The sequence below is a fragment of the Pseudophryne corroboree genome, chromosome 6 (genome assembly GCF_028390025.1).
Source record: "Pseudophryne corroboree isolate aPseCor3 chromosome 6, aPseCor3.hap2, whole genome shotgun sequence".
Classification (NCBI taxonomy): Eukaryota; Metazoa; Chordata; class Amphibia; order Anura; family Myobatrachidae; genus Pseudophryne; species Pseudophryne corroboree.
In genome coordinates, this window is record NC_086449.1 from 731,126,938 (window position 1) to 731,144,031 (window position 17,094).

The following is a 17,094-nucleotide window of genomic DNA, read 5'->3' on the forward strand; positions in this document are numbered from 1 at the left end:
AGTGTCAATTTCCTCCTTCCCCAGGAATGCCAATAGTCCTGCAGGCCATGTCACTGGCAATTCTGACGATTCCTCTCCTGCCTGGGATTCCTCCGATGCATCCTTGCGTGTAACGCCTACTGCTGCTGGCGCTGCTGTTGTTGCTGCTGGGAGTCGATGGTCATCCCAGAGGGGAAGTCGTAAGACCACTTTTACTACTTCCACCAAGCAATTGACTGTCCAACAGTCCTTTGCGAGGAAGATGAAATATCACAGCAGTCATCCTACTGCAAAGCGGATAACTGAGGCCTTGGCATCCTGGGTGGTGAGAACCGTGGTTCCGGTATCCATCATTACTGCAGAGCCAACTAGAGACTTGTTGGAGGTACTGTGTCCCCGGTACCGAATACCATCTAGGTTCCATTTCTCTAGGCAGGCGATACCGAAAATTTACACAGACCTCAGAAAAAGAGTCACCAGTGTCCTAAAAAATGCAGCTGTACCCAATGTCCACTTAACCACGGACATGTGGACAAGTGGAGCAGGGCAGGGTCAGGACTATATGACTGTGACAGCCCACTGGGTAGATGTATGGACTCCCGCCGCAAGAACAGCAGCGGCGGCACCAGTAGCAGCATCTCGCAAACGCCAACTCTTTCCTAGGCAGGCTACGCTTTGTATCACCGGTTTCCAGAATACGCACACAGCTGAAAACCTCTTACGGCAACTGAGGAAGATTATCGCGGAATGGCTTACCCCAATTGGACTCTCCTGTGGATTTGTGGCATCGGACAACGCCAGCAATATTGTGTGTGCATTAAATATGGGCAAATTCCAGCACGTCCCATGTTTTGCACATACCTTGAATTTGGTGGTGCAGAATTATTTAAAAAACTACAGGGGCGTGCAAGAGATGCTGTCGGTGGCCAGAAGAATTGCGGGACACTTTCGGCGTACAGGCACCACGTACAGAAGACTGGAGCACCACCAAAAACTACTGAACCTGCCCTGCCATCATCTGAAGCAAGAAGTGGTAACGAGGTGGAATTCAACCCTCTATATGCTTCAGAGGTTGGAGGAGCAGCAAAAGGCCATTCAAGCCTATACAATTGAGCACGATATAGGAGGTGGAATGCACCTGTCTCAAGCGCAGTGGAGAATGATTTCAACGTTGTGCAAGGTTCTGCTGCCCTTTGAACTTGCCACACGTGAAGTCAGTTCAGACACTGCCAGCCTGAGTCAGGTCATTCCCCTCATCAGGCTTTTGCAGAAGAAGCTGGAGACATTGAAGGAGGAGCTAACACGGAGCGATTCCGCTAGGCATGTGGGACTTGTGGATGGAGCCCTTAATTCGCTTAACAAGGATTCACGGGTGGTCAATCTGTTGAAATCAGAGCACTACATTTTGGCCACCGTGCTCGATCCTAGATTTAAAGCCTACCTTGGATCTCTCTTTCCGGCAGACACAAGTCTGCTGGGGTTGAAAGACCTGCTGGTGAGAAAATTGTCAAGTCAAGCGGAACGCGACCTGTCAACATCTCCTCCTTCACATTCTCCCGCAACTGGGGGTGCGAGGAAAAGGCTCAGAATTCCGAGCCCACCCGCTGGCGGTGATGCAGGGCAGTCTGGAGCGACTGCTGATGCTGACATCTGGTCCGGACTGAAGGACCTGACAACGATTACGGACATGTCGTCTACTGTCACTGCATATGATTCTCTCACCATTGAAAGAATGGTGGAGGATTATATGAGTGACCGCATCCAAGTAGGCACGTCACACAGTCCATACTTATACTGGCAGGAAAAAGAGGCAATTTGGAGGCCATTGCACAAACTGGCTTTATTCTACCTAAGTTGCCCTCCCACAAGTGTGTACTCCGAAAGAGTGTTTAGTGCCGCCGCTCACCTTGTCAGCAATCGGCGTACGAGGTTACATCCAGAAAATGTGGAGAAGATGATGTTCATTAAAATGAATTATAATCAATTCCTCCGCGGAGACATTGACCAGCAGCAATTGCCTCCACAAAGTACACAGGGAGCTGAGATGGTGGATTCCAGTGGGGACGAATTGATAATCTGTGAGGAGGGGGATGTACACGGTGATATATCGGAGGATGATGATGAGGTGGACATCTTGCCTCTGTAGAGCCAGTTTGTGCAAGGAGAGATTAATTGCTTCTTTTTGGGGGGGGGTCCAAACCAACCCGTCATATCAGTCACAGTCGTGTGGCAGACCCTGTCACTGAAATGATGGGTTGGTTAAAGTGTGCATGTCCTGTTTTGTTTATACAACATAAGGGTGGGTGGGAGGGCCCAAGGACAATTCCATCTTGCACCTCTTTTTTCTTTTATTTTTCTTTGCGTCATGTGCTGTTTGGGGAGGGTTTTTTGGAAGGGACATCCTGCGTGACACTGCAGTGCCACTCCTAAATGGGCCCGGTGTTTGTGTCGGCCACTAGGGTCGCTTATCTTACTCACACAGTCAGCTACCTCATTGCGCCTCTTTTTTTCTTTGCGTCATGTGCTGTTTGGGGAGTGTTTTTTGGAAGGGCCATCCTGCGTGACACTGCAGTGCCACTCCTAGATGGGCCCGGTGTTTGTGTCGGCCACTAGGGTCGCTAATCTTACTCACACAGCTACCTCATTGCGCCTCTTTTTTTCTTTGCGTCATGTGCTGTTTGGGGAGTGTTTTTTGGAAGGGCCATCCTGCGTGACACTGCAGTGCCACTCCTAAATGGGCCCGGTGTTTGTGTCGGCCACTAGGGTCGCTAATCTTACTCACACAGCTACCTCATTGCGCCTCTTATTTTCTTTGCGTCATGTGCTGTTTGGGGAGGGTTTTTTGGAAGGGACATCCTGCGTGACACTGCAGTGCCACTCCTAAATGGGCCCGGTGTTTGTGTCGGCCACTAGGGTCGCTAATCTTACTCACACAGCTACCTCATTGCGCCTCTTATTTTCTTTGCGTCATGTGCTGTTTGGGGAGGGTTTTTTGGAAGGGACATCCTGCGTGACACTGCAGTGACACTCCTAAATGGGCCCGGTGTTTGTGTCGGCCACTAGGGTCGCTAATCTTACTCACACAGCTACCTCATTGCGCCTCTTATTTTCTTTGCGTCATGTGCTGTTTGGGGAGGGTTTTTTGGAAGGGACATCCTGCGTGACACTGCAGTGACACTCCTAAATGGGCCCGGTGTTTGTGTCGGCCACTAGGGTCGCTAATCTTACTCACACAGCTACCTCATTGCGCCTCTTTTTTTCTTTGCGTCATGTGCTGTTTGGGGAGGGTTTTTTGGAAGGGACATCCTGCGTGACACTGCAGTGCCACTCCTAGATGGGCCCGGTGTTTGTGTCGGCCACTAGGGTCGCTAATCTTACTCACACAGCTACCTCATTGCGCCTCTTATTTTCTTTGCGTCATGTGCTGTTTGGGGAGGGTTTTTTGGAAGGGACATCCTGCGTGACACTGCAGTGACACTCCTAAATGGGCCCGGTGTTTGTGTCGGCCACTAGGGTCGCTTATCTTACTCACACAGTCAGCTACCTCATTGCGCCTCTTTTTTTCTTTGCGTCATGTGCTGTTTGGGGAGGGTTTTTTGGAAGGGCCATCCTGCGTGACACTGCAGTGCCACTCCTAGATGGGCCCGGTGTTTGTGTCGGCCACTAGGGTCGCTTATCTTACTCACACAGTCAGCTACCTCATTGCGCCTCTTTTTTTCTTTGCGTCATGTGCTGTTTGGGGAGGGTTTTTTGGAAGGGACATCCTGCGTGACACTGCAGTGCCACTCCTAGATGGGCCAGGTGTTTGTGTCGGCCACTAGGGTCGCTTAGCTTAGTCATCCAGCGACCTCGGTGCAAATTTTAGGACTAAAAATAATATTGTGAGGTGTGAGGTATTCAGAATAGACTGAAAATGAGTGGAAATTATGGTTTTTGAGGTTAATAATAATATGGGATCAAAATGACCCCCAAATTCTATGATTTAAGCTGTTTTTTAGGGTTTTTTGAAAAAAACACCCGAATCCAAAACACACCCGAATCCGACAAAAAAAATTCGGTGAGGTTTTGCCAAAACGCGGTCGAACCCAAAACACGGCCGCGGAACCGAACCCAAAACCAAAACACAAAACCCGAAAAATTTCAGGCGCTCATCTCTAGCGACACTTGCACGTAATTCCTTCCATAAATCCATCCACTCAGGTGTCTGCCCTGCAGGGGGTGACATCACATTAATAGGCATCTGCTCCGCCTCCACATAAGTCTCCTCATCAAACATGTCGACACAGCCGTACCGACACACCGCACACACACAGGGAATGCTCTTACAAGGAGACAGGACCCCACAAAAGCCCTTTGGGGAGACAGAGAGAAAGTATGCCAGCACACACCAGAGCGCTATAATAATACAGGGACTAACTGAATTATGACCCTTTATAGCTGCTTATTATATTAAACTGCGCCCAAATTTAGTGCCCCCCTCTCTTTTTTACCCTTTCCGTAGTGTAGACTGCAGGGGAGAGTCAGGGAGCTTCCTTCCAGCGGAACTGTGAGGGAATAATGGCGCCAGTGTGCTGAGGGAGAAGGCTCCGCCCCTTTTTCGGCGGCCTTTCTCCCGCTTTTTTCTGTAATTCTGGCAGGGGTAATTACCACATATATAGCCTCTGGGACTATATATTGTGGTTATTTTTGCCAGCCAAGGTGATATTATTGCTGCTCAGGGCGCCCCCCCCCCCCCCCCCCAGCGCCCTGCACCCTCAGTGACCGGAGTGTGAAGTGTGTATGAGGAGCAATGGCGCACAGCTGCAGTGCTGTGCGCTACCTTGGTGAAGACTGATGTCTTCTGCCGCCGATTTTCCGGACCATCTTCATGCTTCTGGCTCTGTAAGGGGGACGGCGGCGCGGCTCCGGGAACGAACACCAAGGACGAGTCCTGCGGTCGATCCCTCTGGAGCTAATGGTGTCCAGTAGCCTAAGAAGCCCAAGCTAGCTGCAAGCAGGTAGGTTCGCTTCTTCTCCCCTTTGTCCCACGATGCAGTGAGCCTGTTGCCAGCAGGTCTCACTGTAAAATAAAAAATCTAATTTTAAACTTTCTTTCTAGCAGCTCAGGAGAGCTCCTAGTGTGCAACCAGCTCGGGCCGGGCACAGAAATCTAACGGAGGTCTGGAGGAGGGGCATAGAGGGAGGAGCCAGTGCACACCAGATAGTACCAAATCTTTCTTATAGAGTGCCCAGTCTCCTGCGGAGCCCGTCTATTCCCCATGGTCCTTACGGAGTCCCCAGCATCCACTAGGACGTTAGAGAAATATGTCAAATGTGTCATATACACCAGTCAGAATTGTGTCTTCACAGTTATTAATAAATTGCTGTTGCATTTTTAATATAAAATGTTAATAAATATAAAGATACTGCACTATGGGGCCCTTTTATTAACATTGGTGGTCATTCCGAGTTGTTCGCTCGTTGCCGATTTTCGCTATGCTGCGATTTGTTGCTAATTGCGCATGCGCAAGGCACGCAAGGCGCATGCGCTTAGTTATTTAACTGAAGACTTAGCAGTGTTGCTGGTGTTCGAACGACGATTTTCAGTCGCACTGCTGATCGGTGAATGATTGACAGGAAAGGGGCGTTTCTGGGTGGTAACTGAGCGTTTTCCGGGAGTGTGCTAAAAAACGTAGGCGTGTCAGGGAAAAACGCGGGAGTGGCTGGAGAAACGGGGGAGTGTCTGGCCGAATGCAGGGCGTGTTTGTGACGTCAAACCAGGAACTAAACGGACTGAGCTGATCGCAATCTGTGAGTAGGTCTGGAGCTACTCAGAAACGGCAAGGAATTATTTAGTAGCAGTTCTGCTAATCATTCGTTCGCTATTCTGCTAAGATAAGATACACTCCCAGAGGGCGGCGGCCTAGCGTGTGCAATGCTGCTAAAAGCAGCTAGCGAGCGAACAACTCGGAATGAGGGACATTGGCCCTCATTCCGAGTTGATCGGTCGGTATTTTTCATCGCATCGCAATGAAAATCCGCTTAGTACGCATGCGCAATATTCGCACTGCGACTGCGCCAAGTAATTTAACAATGAAGATAGTATTTTTACTCACGGCTTTTTCATCGCTCCGGCGATCGTAATGTGATTGACAGGAAATGGGTGTTACTGGGCGGAAACACAGCGTTTTATGGGCGTGTGGATGAAAACGCTACCGTTTCCGGAAAAAACGCAGGAGTGGCTGGAGAAACGGAGGAGTGGCTGGGCGAACGCTGGGTGTGTTTGTGACGTCAAACCAGGAACGACAAGCACTGAACTGATCGCACAGGCAGAGTAAGGTTGAAGTTACTCAGAAACTGCAAAGTAGTTTGTAATCGCAATATTGCGAATACATCGGTCGCAATTTTAAGAAGCTAAGATACACTCCCAGTAGGCGTAGGCTTAGCGTGTGTAACTCTGCTAAATTCGCCTTGCGAGCGAACAACTCGGAATGAGGGCCATTATTTCACACCCTTTTCACATTATTTTAGTATCACTCCAATGTATTAAAGGGCATTTGGAGCAGTTTTCATGAAAACTGCTCCAACCCTTTAATTCACTTTTTTTTAGTAACCCACATCGCATTCCCCATACTTATAATGGGAAATGTGATGTGGCCATATTTACTGAAGAATTTTTAAAAAAAAAAACACTGCAGTGTGCCCTGTGATAATCTTGCTAGCTCAGGCTGGCAAGATCACAGGGCAGCACTGCGATAAGCAGGCATTTGCCCAGCTTTCTTGCCCCTTGCAGAGAAAGCTGAGTGGGGACCCGGCAGTGTGACGGCTCTGTGTGTCCGATGGACACAAAAGCTGATCGCAGTGTAAAAAGAAAGAAAAAAAAGAAAAAAAAAAAGAAAAACATACTTACCTGTCCAGGGAGCCGGTGTCCGCTGCTCCGCTGCTGGGCGCCGGGTCCCCCATATGCTGCGCTGTGACCCCGGTGCAGTAAAGGGATGCTGTAAAGTGGCAGCACACTTTACAGCACCGGGGGTCACCGCAGCACACATGATCCAGTGCCGGCAGCCCTGCAGGAGCAGCATGTACCGGCTCCCTGGACTGGTAAGTATATTATCCTGTGGGAGGGGGGGGGGGGGTCCGCGGTGTGGGGGGTAGGCACTATGGGGGTGTCGACCAGGCGGGGGCAGCTGTGATGTCGGCGGGGGCGGCCCATGCGCAGCAGGACATTAGTGTATTTTTTTTCCAAAAATACCCCGATGATGCTGCCGAGTGTCATGGCAGCGACAGAGTTTGCTCACAAGCTCTGTCCCTGCATGCGATAAATGATACATCCCTGCGATGTAATCAATTATCGCAGTGCGAGTTTGGGCGATTTTATCACATGCCATCCGCGATAAATAGGCCCCATAGTTTGTAATCTGTGCAGGCGGTGTCTCTTGCACTGGTGGATTGCTTACTGGCGTCTCAGTAATGTATTGCAGTAGCCACTATAAACAGTGACCTTAATGACTATAGTGGTGTTATGCAGGGCCGGATTAAGGGCCACATGGGCCTGGAGCTGAAAATTGTCAAGGGCCTACCCTGAGATGGAGAGGTGTTGTGACCAGTGCTGTGTGGGTGTGGCCCGAGTCACGTGTGGGTGTACACTATGTGCCCCAATGTCTCCCTAAATACATAAACATAGAAAAATTGGATCATTTTGTGAGAAAGCTACAAAACCGATTTTAATACTTATGATTTATGATTGGGTAGCTGTCATCATCCTACTGCCAGCATGATGGGCCTATTTTTATGTGGAGGCCTGGAGCTGCAGCTCCATCTGCCCCATTGTTAATCTGGCCCTGGTGTTATGGGCCTAGCATCCAACTTGAAATGTTAAAACTTTAACCCCTGAATATACTGAATAACACAATGCTGCCTCCACATCCTGCTCTTCATCTCCAGTCCCCAGATCTACATAAGCAGCAGGGAAAACTTAATTTACAAGACTATACATACTTATTGATAAAAACATATAATGTAGTTCTACAACAGCTTGAGAGTCTCAGGATATTTAGGCTTATATTAAAGTTATCTCAAACAGTTTAGAGCATCTTAAAACTTTTGTAAAGTTCACAATATGCATCTTAGGTTTAGTGCATGCTAGCCTACTTACCAAGATTGTTTGAGAAACTCACAAATTCTGGTGACTTCCCATGGACAAAAGGGAGAGCAGTCTATCCTCCCAGATCTTACTGAAACCCTGGAGGGCCCGGGGTGTGGTGATGTCGTTTGTGTCACCCCGCTATACATACACACTGGCACCCTGAACATTCTCCTTAGAGGTCTCCCGGAGGAGAGCGTAAAAAAGTTGGAATGTATGGTTTAATGTTCCCTTAATAAGATGTCTCAGTGTGTCACTGAATACAAACTGGAACCCTAGCCCATAGTTTCCTACCCTCCTGCATCCTGTAGGAGACTCCCAGTTCACTCTGGAACCTCCCGCTACCCTTCAAAGTTGAATAAATTCCCCAGATTTCCCGATCCCCACTTCGCCGTTGGGGATCCGGACTCGTGTATGTTTTGGGACCGTGTGTGAGGCGTGGGGGAGAGGATGTCACCTAGAAGCAGATGCGGAGGACCTGAACTGGCAGGTCGGTGTTAGCACAGGGGAGGGGCGCACAGTCCCATCACAAAGGGGAAGGTGGTCAACATATGACTTGCCAATGAGGGAAACGAGAAACTGAGCGACATCCATTGGTGAGACTGAAACAGTGAAGTCTCACTTAGCGCAGCAATGGGAGACCTTAGAGTTTGGTGCCCTTGCAGCTTGTGCACCTTGTGTCATTTGCCTGCGAGCCCTGAAATTGAGATTCACATTACGTGAAATATCTCCTTCAAAGATATGGACCTCAGCTACGGGGTCCTTCTGGGATGGTGAGTGGTCGGGATAATGCTGATTCATGAGCAGGCTGCCATGGCGGTATGCTATAATGGTGGTGGGTGACACAGAAGGTGTGCTGTGCTGAATTCTGTGTGACACAGAGGGGATGCAAAGCTACAGTATGTTAACCATTTATTTTTATTGAAAAAAAACATCAAATGTACAGGTACAAATATGCGGATTCCATTGCTTCCAATACATTAAATACTGAGCCACCAAGACAAGATATCAAATAACATAAGCTGTCAATCAAGCATACAACATTCAACCAATTTTTATATAAATAGAGCAAAAGAAAAGAAAGAAGAGAGGGGGAAGGAAAGAGGGTAGCTGGGGGGGGGGGGGGGGGGGAATTTGGATCCTTGAGTGCTGCGCCTGCTGCTGCTGCTGCTGTAAATGAATCTTCATCCCAAAAGGCGTCTGGGAAGACTACTTGTAGTAGTGTCAGAAAACAATTGATGATTGCAAGGGGTAGCAAGTCATCCAGTTACACAGCAGATTACTAACGCCATAACAGCTATGCTGGTATTAGATGTGCGTCCAGTATCCGCCATTAATGCAGTGGGTTTTAGACAGTTAATTGAGGTCCTGTGTGCCCACTACCAAATCCTATCTAGATTCCACTGCACTACAAAAGCAATTTCTAGTATATACAAGGACGTTAAGAAAACTTAATTTGTGTCTTCTGAAATGCTGTTATACCCACTGATCACTTAAACCACAGATATGTGGACAAGTGGAACAGAGCAAACTAAAGATTACATGACTGTGACAGACCACTGGGTAGGTGTATTGTCTTCAGCAGCACCAACAGCAGCAGCAGCATCTAACAAATACCAGTTAATTCAGAGAAAGGCTACTCTGTGTATTACCAGTTTTACTGAAAGCCATACCGCTAACAACCTCTTAGAAAAACTCAGGGAAATCATTGCAAAATGGCTACCCCGCTTGGACTCTCCTGGGGATTTTTTTATTTCAGACAATGCCACTAATATTGTCAGAGCATTACAGCTGGGTGAATTCCAACACTTACCATGTTTTGCTCACACAATTAATTTTGTTGTGCAAATTTTAATTTAAAAATGACAGGGGCGTCCAGTAGATGCTTTCGGTGGCCTGAAAAATTTTGGGACATTTTCGACATTCATCAAGTGTATTTCATTACCTGAAAGTACTGTTGAAGTTGCCCTGCCATCAGCTGAAGCAAGAGGTAGTTTCTAGGTGGAATTCTACCCTTTATATGCTTCAGCGGATGGAGAAGCAGCAAAAGACCATCCAAGGCTACACAACGACCTATGACATAGGGAAAGGAGGGAGAATGTACCTTACTCAAGCACAGTGGAGAATACTTTCCATTTTGTGCATTTTGAAATTGCCACAGGTGAAGTTAGTTCAGACACTGCCTGCTTAAGTCAGATAATTCCTCTTATTAGATTCTTAGAAAAGAAGCTGGAGAAGCTGAAGGAGGTGCTAAAACAAAGTGATTCCGCTAAGCATGTCGGACCAGTAGATCAAGCCCTTTATTTGCTTCACCAGGATCCAAGGGTCATCAGTCTCTTGAAATCAGATCACTATATTTTGGCGACCATACTTGATCCTAGGTTTAAGTAATATGTTGTATCTTCTTTCTGACGGACACAAGTCTGAAGAGATGCAAAAAGCTATCGGTGAACAAATTGTCAGCTCAAGCAGCTTGTAAAATGGCAACATCTCCTCAGTTTCTCTGCAACTGCTGCTGCCAGTAATAAACTCAATTTTCCTAAGAGACCCATTGGTGGTGATGCAGATCAGTCAGCAAAACCTCATGATATCTGGTCGGGCCTAAAAGAACTGCCCACAATTAGTGACATGTCTACCGTGACTCCATCTGATACTGTTACCATTCAACAAATTGTTGATGATTATTTTAGTCATAGCATCCAAATAGGCATGTCAGACAGTCCATTTCACTACTGGCAGGAAAAAAGACAATTTGGAGCCCTTGCACAAACTGGTTTTGCTTAACTTAAGTTGCCCACCCTCCAGTGTGTACTCACAAAGAGTTTTCAGTGCATTCGGGAACCTTGTCAGCAATCGGCGTAGGTGGTTACTTCCCCAAAGTGTACAAAAGGTGATCGAATGAATTACCAATTCCACGAGGAAAACCTTTACCGACAATTACGTCCACAAAATACAGAGGCACCTGTAATGGTGGATTCCAGTGGGAACAAATTAATATTGTGGGGAGAAGATGATGTACACACTAATGGGGCTGAGGAATCGGATGATGATGACATCATCTTGCCTACATAGAGCCCATTGGCAGCTTGTTTTGTGGGGGCCCAAATAAACCAATTATTGCTGAAGTGATTAGTTTGTTAAACTGTGCATGTCCTGTTTAATATATACAACATAAGGGTGAGTGGGAGGGCCCAAGGACAATTCCATCTTGCATCTCTTTTCTTTGCATTATGCGCTGTTCAGGGGCAAACGCAGGATTTGCAAGGGGGGTGGGGGTCCGCGCATGTGTATATATACATATATAAACAATGTAGGTCTGGCACTCCTGTGTGGTTAACTCTTGCAATAACATGCTCCAGTGCCCTCCTAACAGGCCTGGCAGTCTGTACATACAACAAAACTCTCGGAAGGCGGCACTCTAGAGACTATAGAATTAGTGCAAAAAGTGGTGCTGTTTAATACATCAACTCAACATCTCGGGGTGCGATGACTCCCTCATCAGGAGACACACGTGTGTGTCCTGATGACGGGGTGTTAGAATCAGAAAGTGAGAGATTCTGTTAGAATTCTCCTGTTTTTTTAAAGTGGCAATCATTTATATGGTAAAATCAACCTGGTTTTGCTATGTAAATGATTGCCACTTTAAAAAAAAAAAACCAGCAGGGCCGCACATCGTTCATCGTTGGTGCCTGCACACTGAAAGATATGAACGGTATCTCGTCATTAATGAACAAGATCGTTCATATCTTTCAGTATTATCGCCCAGTGTGTAGGGCCCATTAGAGCAACATAAACCAGATGCTGGGAATATGGAGCCAAATAGTACCTCCTGGAGGTCACACTTAAATATTATATGAAATGCCAATTTACATTTAGTGCAACCTCACAATCTCTTTTATTCTAACATCATTCTGTTTATCCAGGTTTCCTCAGAGACACATACTGTATGCTTCACTCCCCACATACAACCCTTCATCATATCCGGCAGCCTCTTCCTTCACAGCATTGCTAAAGCCCGTCCTGACACAGACCTTAGCCAAGCCCCAGATTCAATCTCTGTTCATTTCCCACTTAGATTATTGCAATCTTTATCACCAGTTATTTATGTAGCGCTCTCATATTCCGTAGTGCTTTGCGGAGAATGTTTTTTGACCGTCACGGTCCATGCACAAGGATTTGTTTTTTTATCATAAGCCAATTAACCTATCAGTATGTTTTTGGATTGTGGAAGGAAACTGAAGCACCTGAAGGAAACTCACGCAAGTACGGGGAAATTATACAAACTCCACTCTGATAGTGAGGTAGAACAGAAGATCTCACTGCTATGTGGCAGAAATCTAACCACTGTGTCACTGTGCTGCCACTAGCAGCTCTCCCCCACAAAGAAAGCATCCGAAGTATTGCAACATGATTGATTTTGTCTCCCTCGCAGCTCTACCTCCACTATACTACGCATTAAATCCCTCCACTGGCTTCATATCTCCACCAGGATCTAATTCAAATACCTCACCTGAAAAGCCTTCACAGCTCTTTCCCCCAGATCTGACCTTTTCACAAGATACATCCTCTCTCTCTCCAATCTTGCTTGGACCTACTCCTTCCTTGTTGAAGCCACCTCCTACTCCTACTTCAGAAGACCTTGAAGAAGTCTGACATCCAGATGAAATGTGTAGGGGCATACCTCATGCCTGTATCCAGATGATTGGACAGATAAGCTAATTTATGTTTAACTCTTTGTATGTTTGATACCCACCATTTGCCTGCTGATATTTTTTTTTTTACTTGTGAGTGCATTAAAATAACTTCTTATCCTTAAAACCTAAAAAGTATCTGTGCTTCTTGGAGTATATGTGAAATTGGGGATAGTATCTCCTAATTATAACACCAAAATATATATATATATATATATATATATATATATATATATATATACTGTATATATGCAAGGTACCGGTTTTACAAGAAATACGCACAATGATCTGTTAATTGTTTTGTTTTTGTTTTTTTTATCCTGATATATCACATGATGTTGGGTCCAAAGAATGGTCTGAGGAAGGAGTTTTAAAAGCTACTGTAAGCTTGTTTTTTTTTATGACCTTCTATTCACTATTGTAGCACTAAGTGCACGAACTTCACCCTAAGCAGTTTATAGGCGCTGGTCACTTTATTGTTTTTATCTCTTTTTATTCTGTGTAATTTACCACTGCACTTTACTGTCACCTGGCTGCCACCCAGAAAATTGGGAAGTGCCTAATATACACACTTTACAGTTTCATACAACATCGAGGAAGTAATAATCTGGCGCCAGTTTATCAATCTTTGTATATTGATATAGATATAGATATATATATAGATATATATATATATATATATATATGTATATACTGTGTGTATGTATATATATATATATATATATATATATACATATATCACAATAGCGCTTGGTGCTGTGTCAAATCCCGGAATCAGCAACTGCAGTCCCTGGCATCTCTGGAGGTCATCCACCCTAACACACTCACAGCTGCGTGACTCCATGACGTCAGCGCGTTCACGTGAATCCAAGCCATGTCCAAACGCATTTCGTCCATTGGGACTTCGTCAGTGGGTGTGGCTTGGTGCTCTACTGCCCGTACATACTGTAAGTATCTCATCGGGTGATCACATTAGCAAGGGAGGATTTTTGACAAGAAACAACTTTGCTGCTTGTCAAAAATCCTGCCTTGCTAATTTCAAATGTAAATCTCTAGAACATGTGTCATTAGACTGTAGAAAGGGTGATCTATTGAAAAAATTGGTAAAAGGGAGACATGGTGTATTTATAATCTGAATACGTTTATTCCGCATGGCTAAAATGAGGGATGTGATATTGTCCCCTTTTTAGTTGATTATTATACTTTATCTTATATATTGTCTTCTCCCTCTCTCTCTCTCTTTTCTCCTTCTTGTTTACAGTGATCTTTTCCATGTAGCTAGATGGAGAAATCCCTGTTGTGTCCTTTATGGTACATTTACAGATTACTGTTTAGGGGTATATGCAATTGCGGTCGAATTCCCGAAATTGTCGAATTTCGGGACTTTTTCGCCCCAAAAAAAAAATCGTCAATGCAATTCAGTGCTTTCCATCCAAAAAACGGACTTTCAAAATTCGACTTTTTGAAATTCGACTTTTGTCAAATTCGACTTTTCTGCAATGATACAAGTGCTGCAATTCGACCAAAGTGTATTCAATTGAAGTTTGGAAATTCGACAACAGTGCTTTTAGACAGTAAATTCGACATTTTCAATCCGCCACACTTTGGTGGATGAAACTATTTTCAATCCGCCACACTTTGGTGGATGAAACTAATAAAAAAAATTTAAAACATGTTTTTTTTTTGTGTTTTTTTTTTAATGATAATAGCATATCTATTTATATTAGAAGGGATTAGGTACTTGGTTTGTCTTTTTTGGAGGCACAAGTATTATTTATATATTTTTTAAAATATTTTTATTTTTTTTAGATGGAATGGTAAAATTCAGAAAAAAAATGGCGTGGGGTCCCCCCTCCAAAGCATAACCAGCCTCGGGCTCTTGGAGCTGGTCCTGGTTCTAAAAACACATAACCAGCATCGGGCTCCACTAGCTGGACAGATAATGCCACAGCCGGGGGTCACTTTTATACAGTGCCTTGCGGCCGTGGCATTAAATATCCAACTAGTCACCCTGGCCGGGGTACCCTGGGGGAGTGGGGACCCCTTCAATCAAGGGGTCCCCCCCCCCCAGCCACCCAAGGGCCAGGGGTGAAGCCCGAGGCTGTCCCGCCCATCCAAGGGCTGCGGATGGGAGGCTGATAGCCTTGAGTAAAATGACAGAATATTGTTTTTTCCAATAGTACTACAAGTCCCAGCAAGCCTCCCCCGCAAGCTGGTACTTGGAAAACCACAAGTACCAGCATGCGGAGGAAAACCGGGCCCGCTGGTACCTGTAGTACTACTGGGAAAAAAATACCCAAATAAAAACAGGAGACACACACCGTGACAAGTACAACTTTATTACACACTGCCGACACACATACTTACCTATGTTGACACGAAGCAGTCGGTCCTCTTCTCCAAGTAGAATCCACGGGTACCTGAAAATAAAAGATAATTATACTCACCCGATCCATGCTCCAGAGATAAATCCACGTACTTGTCAAAAAAAGAAAACGAACACCCGACCAGCGAACTGAAAGGGGTCCCATGTTGACACATGGGACCCCTTTCCCCGAATGCAGAGAGACCCCCCGTGACTGCTGTCACTGAAAGGTCTCGTAAGCCAATCAGCGAGCGCAACGTCCTTGCACTCTGCTGATTGGCTCTGTGCGCGTCTGAGCTGTCAGCGCATCGCACAGCTCCCTCCATTATATTTAATGGTGGGAACTTTGCGGTTAGCGGTGGGGTCACCCGCCGGTCAGCGGCTGACCGCGGGTAACCCCACCGCTGACGGCAAAGTTCCCACCATTGAAAGTAATGGAGGCAGCTGTGCGATGCGCTGTCTGAGCTTAGACGCGCACAGCCAATCAGGTGAGTGCCACGGAGTAGCGCTTCCTGATTGGCTGAAGGGACCTCAGTGACAGGAGTCACGTGATGTCCCGGCATTCGGGGAAAGGGGTCTCATGTGTCAACATGGGACCCCTTTCAGTCCGGTGGTTCGGGTGTTCGTGTTTTTTTTTTTGCCAAGTGCGAGGATTATCTCTGGACGTGGATTTATCTCTGGACACTGGCAGGTGAGTATAACCTCGGATCGTCGGAGACTGTGGCAGTCGGCGTGTCAACATAGGTAAGTATGTATGTGTGTCGGCAGTGTGTAATAAAGTTGTACTTGTCACGGTGTGTCTCCTGTTTTTATTTGGTTTTTTTTTTCCCAGTAGTACTACAGGTACCAGCGGGCCCGTTTTTCTCCCGCATGCTGGTACTTGTGGTTCTCCAAGTACCAGCTTGCGGGGGAGGCTTGCAGGGACTTGTAGTACTACTGGGAAAAACAATATTCTTTCAATTTTGACAAGGCTATCAGCCCCACATCCGCAGCCCTTGGATGGGGGGGACAGCCTCGGGCTTCACCCCTGGCCCTTAGGTGGCTGGGAGGGGGAACCCCTTGATTGAAGGGGTCCCCACTCCCCCAGGGTACCCCGGCCAGGGGTGACTAGTTGGATATTTAATGCCACGGCCGCAAGGCACTGTATAAAAGTGACCCCCGGCTGTGGCATTATCTGTCCAGCTAGTGGAGCCCGATGCTGGTGTAAAAAAATAAGATTTTACTCACCGGTAAATCTATTTCTCGTAGTCCGTAGTGGATGCTGGGACTCCGTAAGGACCATGGGGATTAGCGGCTCCGCAGGAGACTGGGCACAACTAAAGAAAGCTTTAGGACTACCTGGTGTGCACTGGCTCCTCCCACTAAGACCCTCCTCCAGACCTCAGTTAGGATACTGTGCCCGGAAGAGCTGAAACAAATAGGAAGGATTTTGAATCCCGGGTAAGACTCATACCAGCCACACCAGTCACACCGTATAACTCGTGATACTATACCCAGTTAACAGTATGAAATATAACTGAGCCTCTCAACAGATGGCTCAACAATAACCCTTTAGTTAGGCAATAACTAACTATAAACAAGTATTGCAGACAATCCGCACTTGGGATGGGAGCCCAGCATCCACTACAGACTACGAGAAATAGATTTACCGCTGAGTAAAATCTTATTTTCTCTGACGTCCTAAGTGGATGCTGGGACTCCGTAAGGACCATGGGGATTATACCAAAGCTCCCAAACGGGCGGGAGAGTGCGGATGACTCTGCAGCACCGAATGAGCAAACTCTAGGTCCTCCTCAGCCAGGGTATCAAACTTGTAGACTGTTGCAAAAATGTTTGAACCCGACCAAGTAACAGCTCGGCAAAGTTGTAAAGCCGAGACCCCTCGGGCAGCCGCCCAAGAAGAGCCCACTTTCCTCGTGGAATGGGCTTTTACAGAT

General features: G+C 46.5%; 1 long non-coding RNA gene across 2 annotated transcripts in view; it reads right to left on the reverse strand.

The window, feature by feature from the left end:
- The window catches only part of LOC134935632 (uncharacterized), a 149,040-nt gene that overhangs the window by 106,343 nt on the left and 25,603 nt on the right, over positions 1 to 17,094 (reverse strand). Inside the window, exon 1 of one of the 2 annotated variants that reach the window (XR_010180296.1) lies at positions 12,612 to 12,785. The exons of the other annotated variant lie outside the window; for it this stretch is intronic. This is a non-coding gene — a long non-coding RNA (uncharacterized LOC134935632). Of the gene's footprint in view, positions 1 to 12,611; positions 12,786 to 17,094 lie in introns of those variants that run through there. 2 annotated transcript variants of the gene reach the window in all.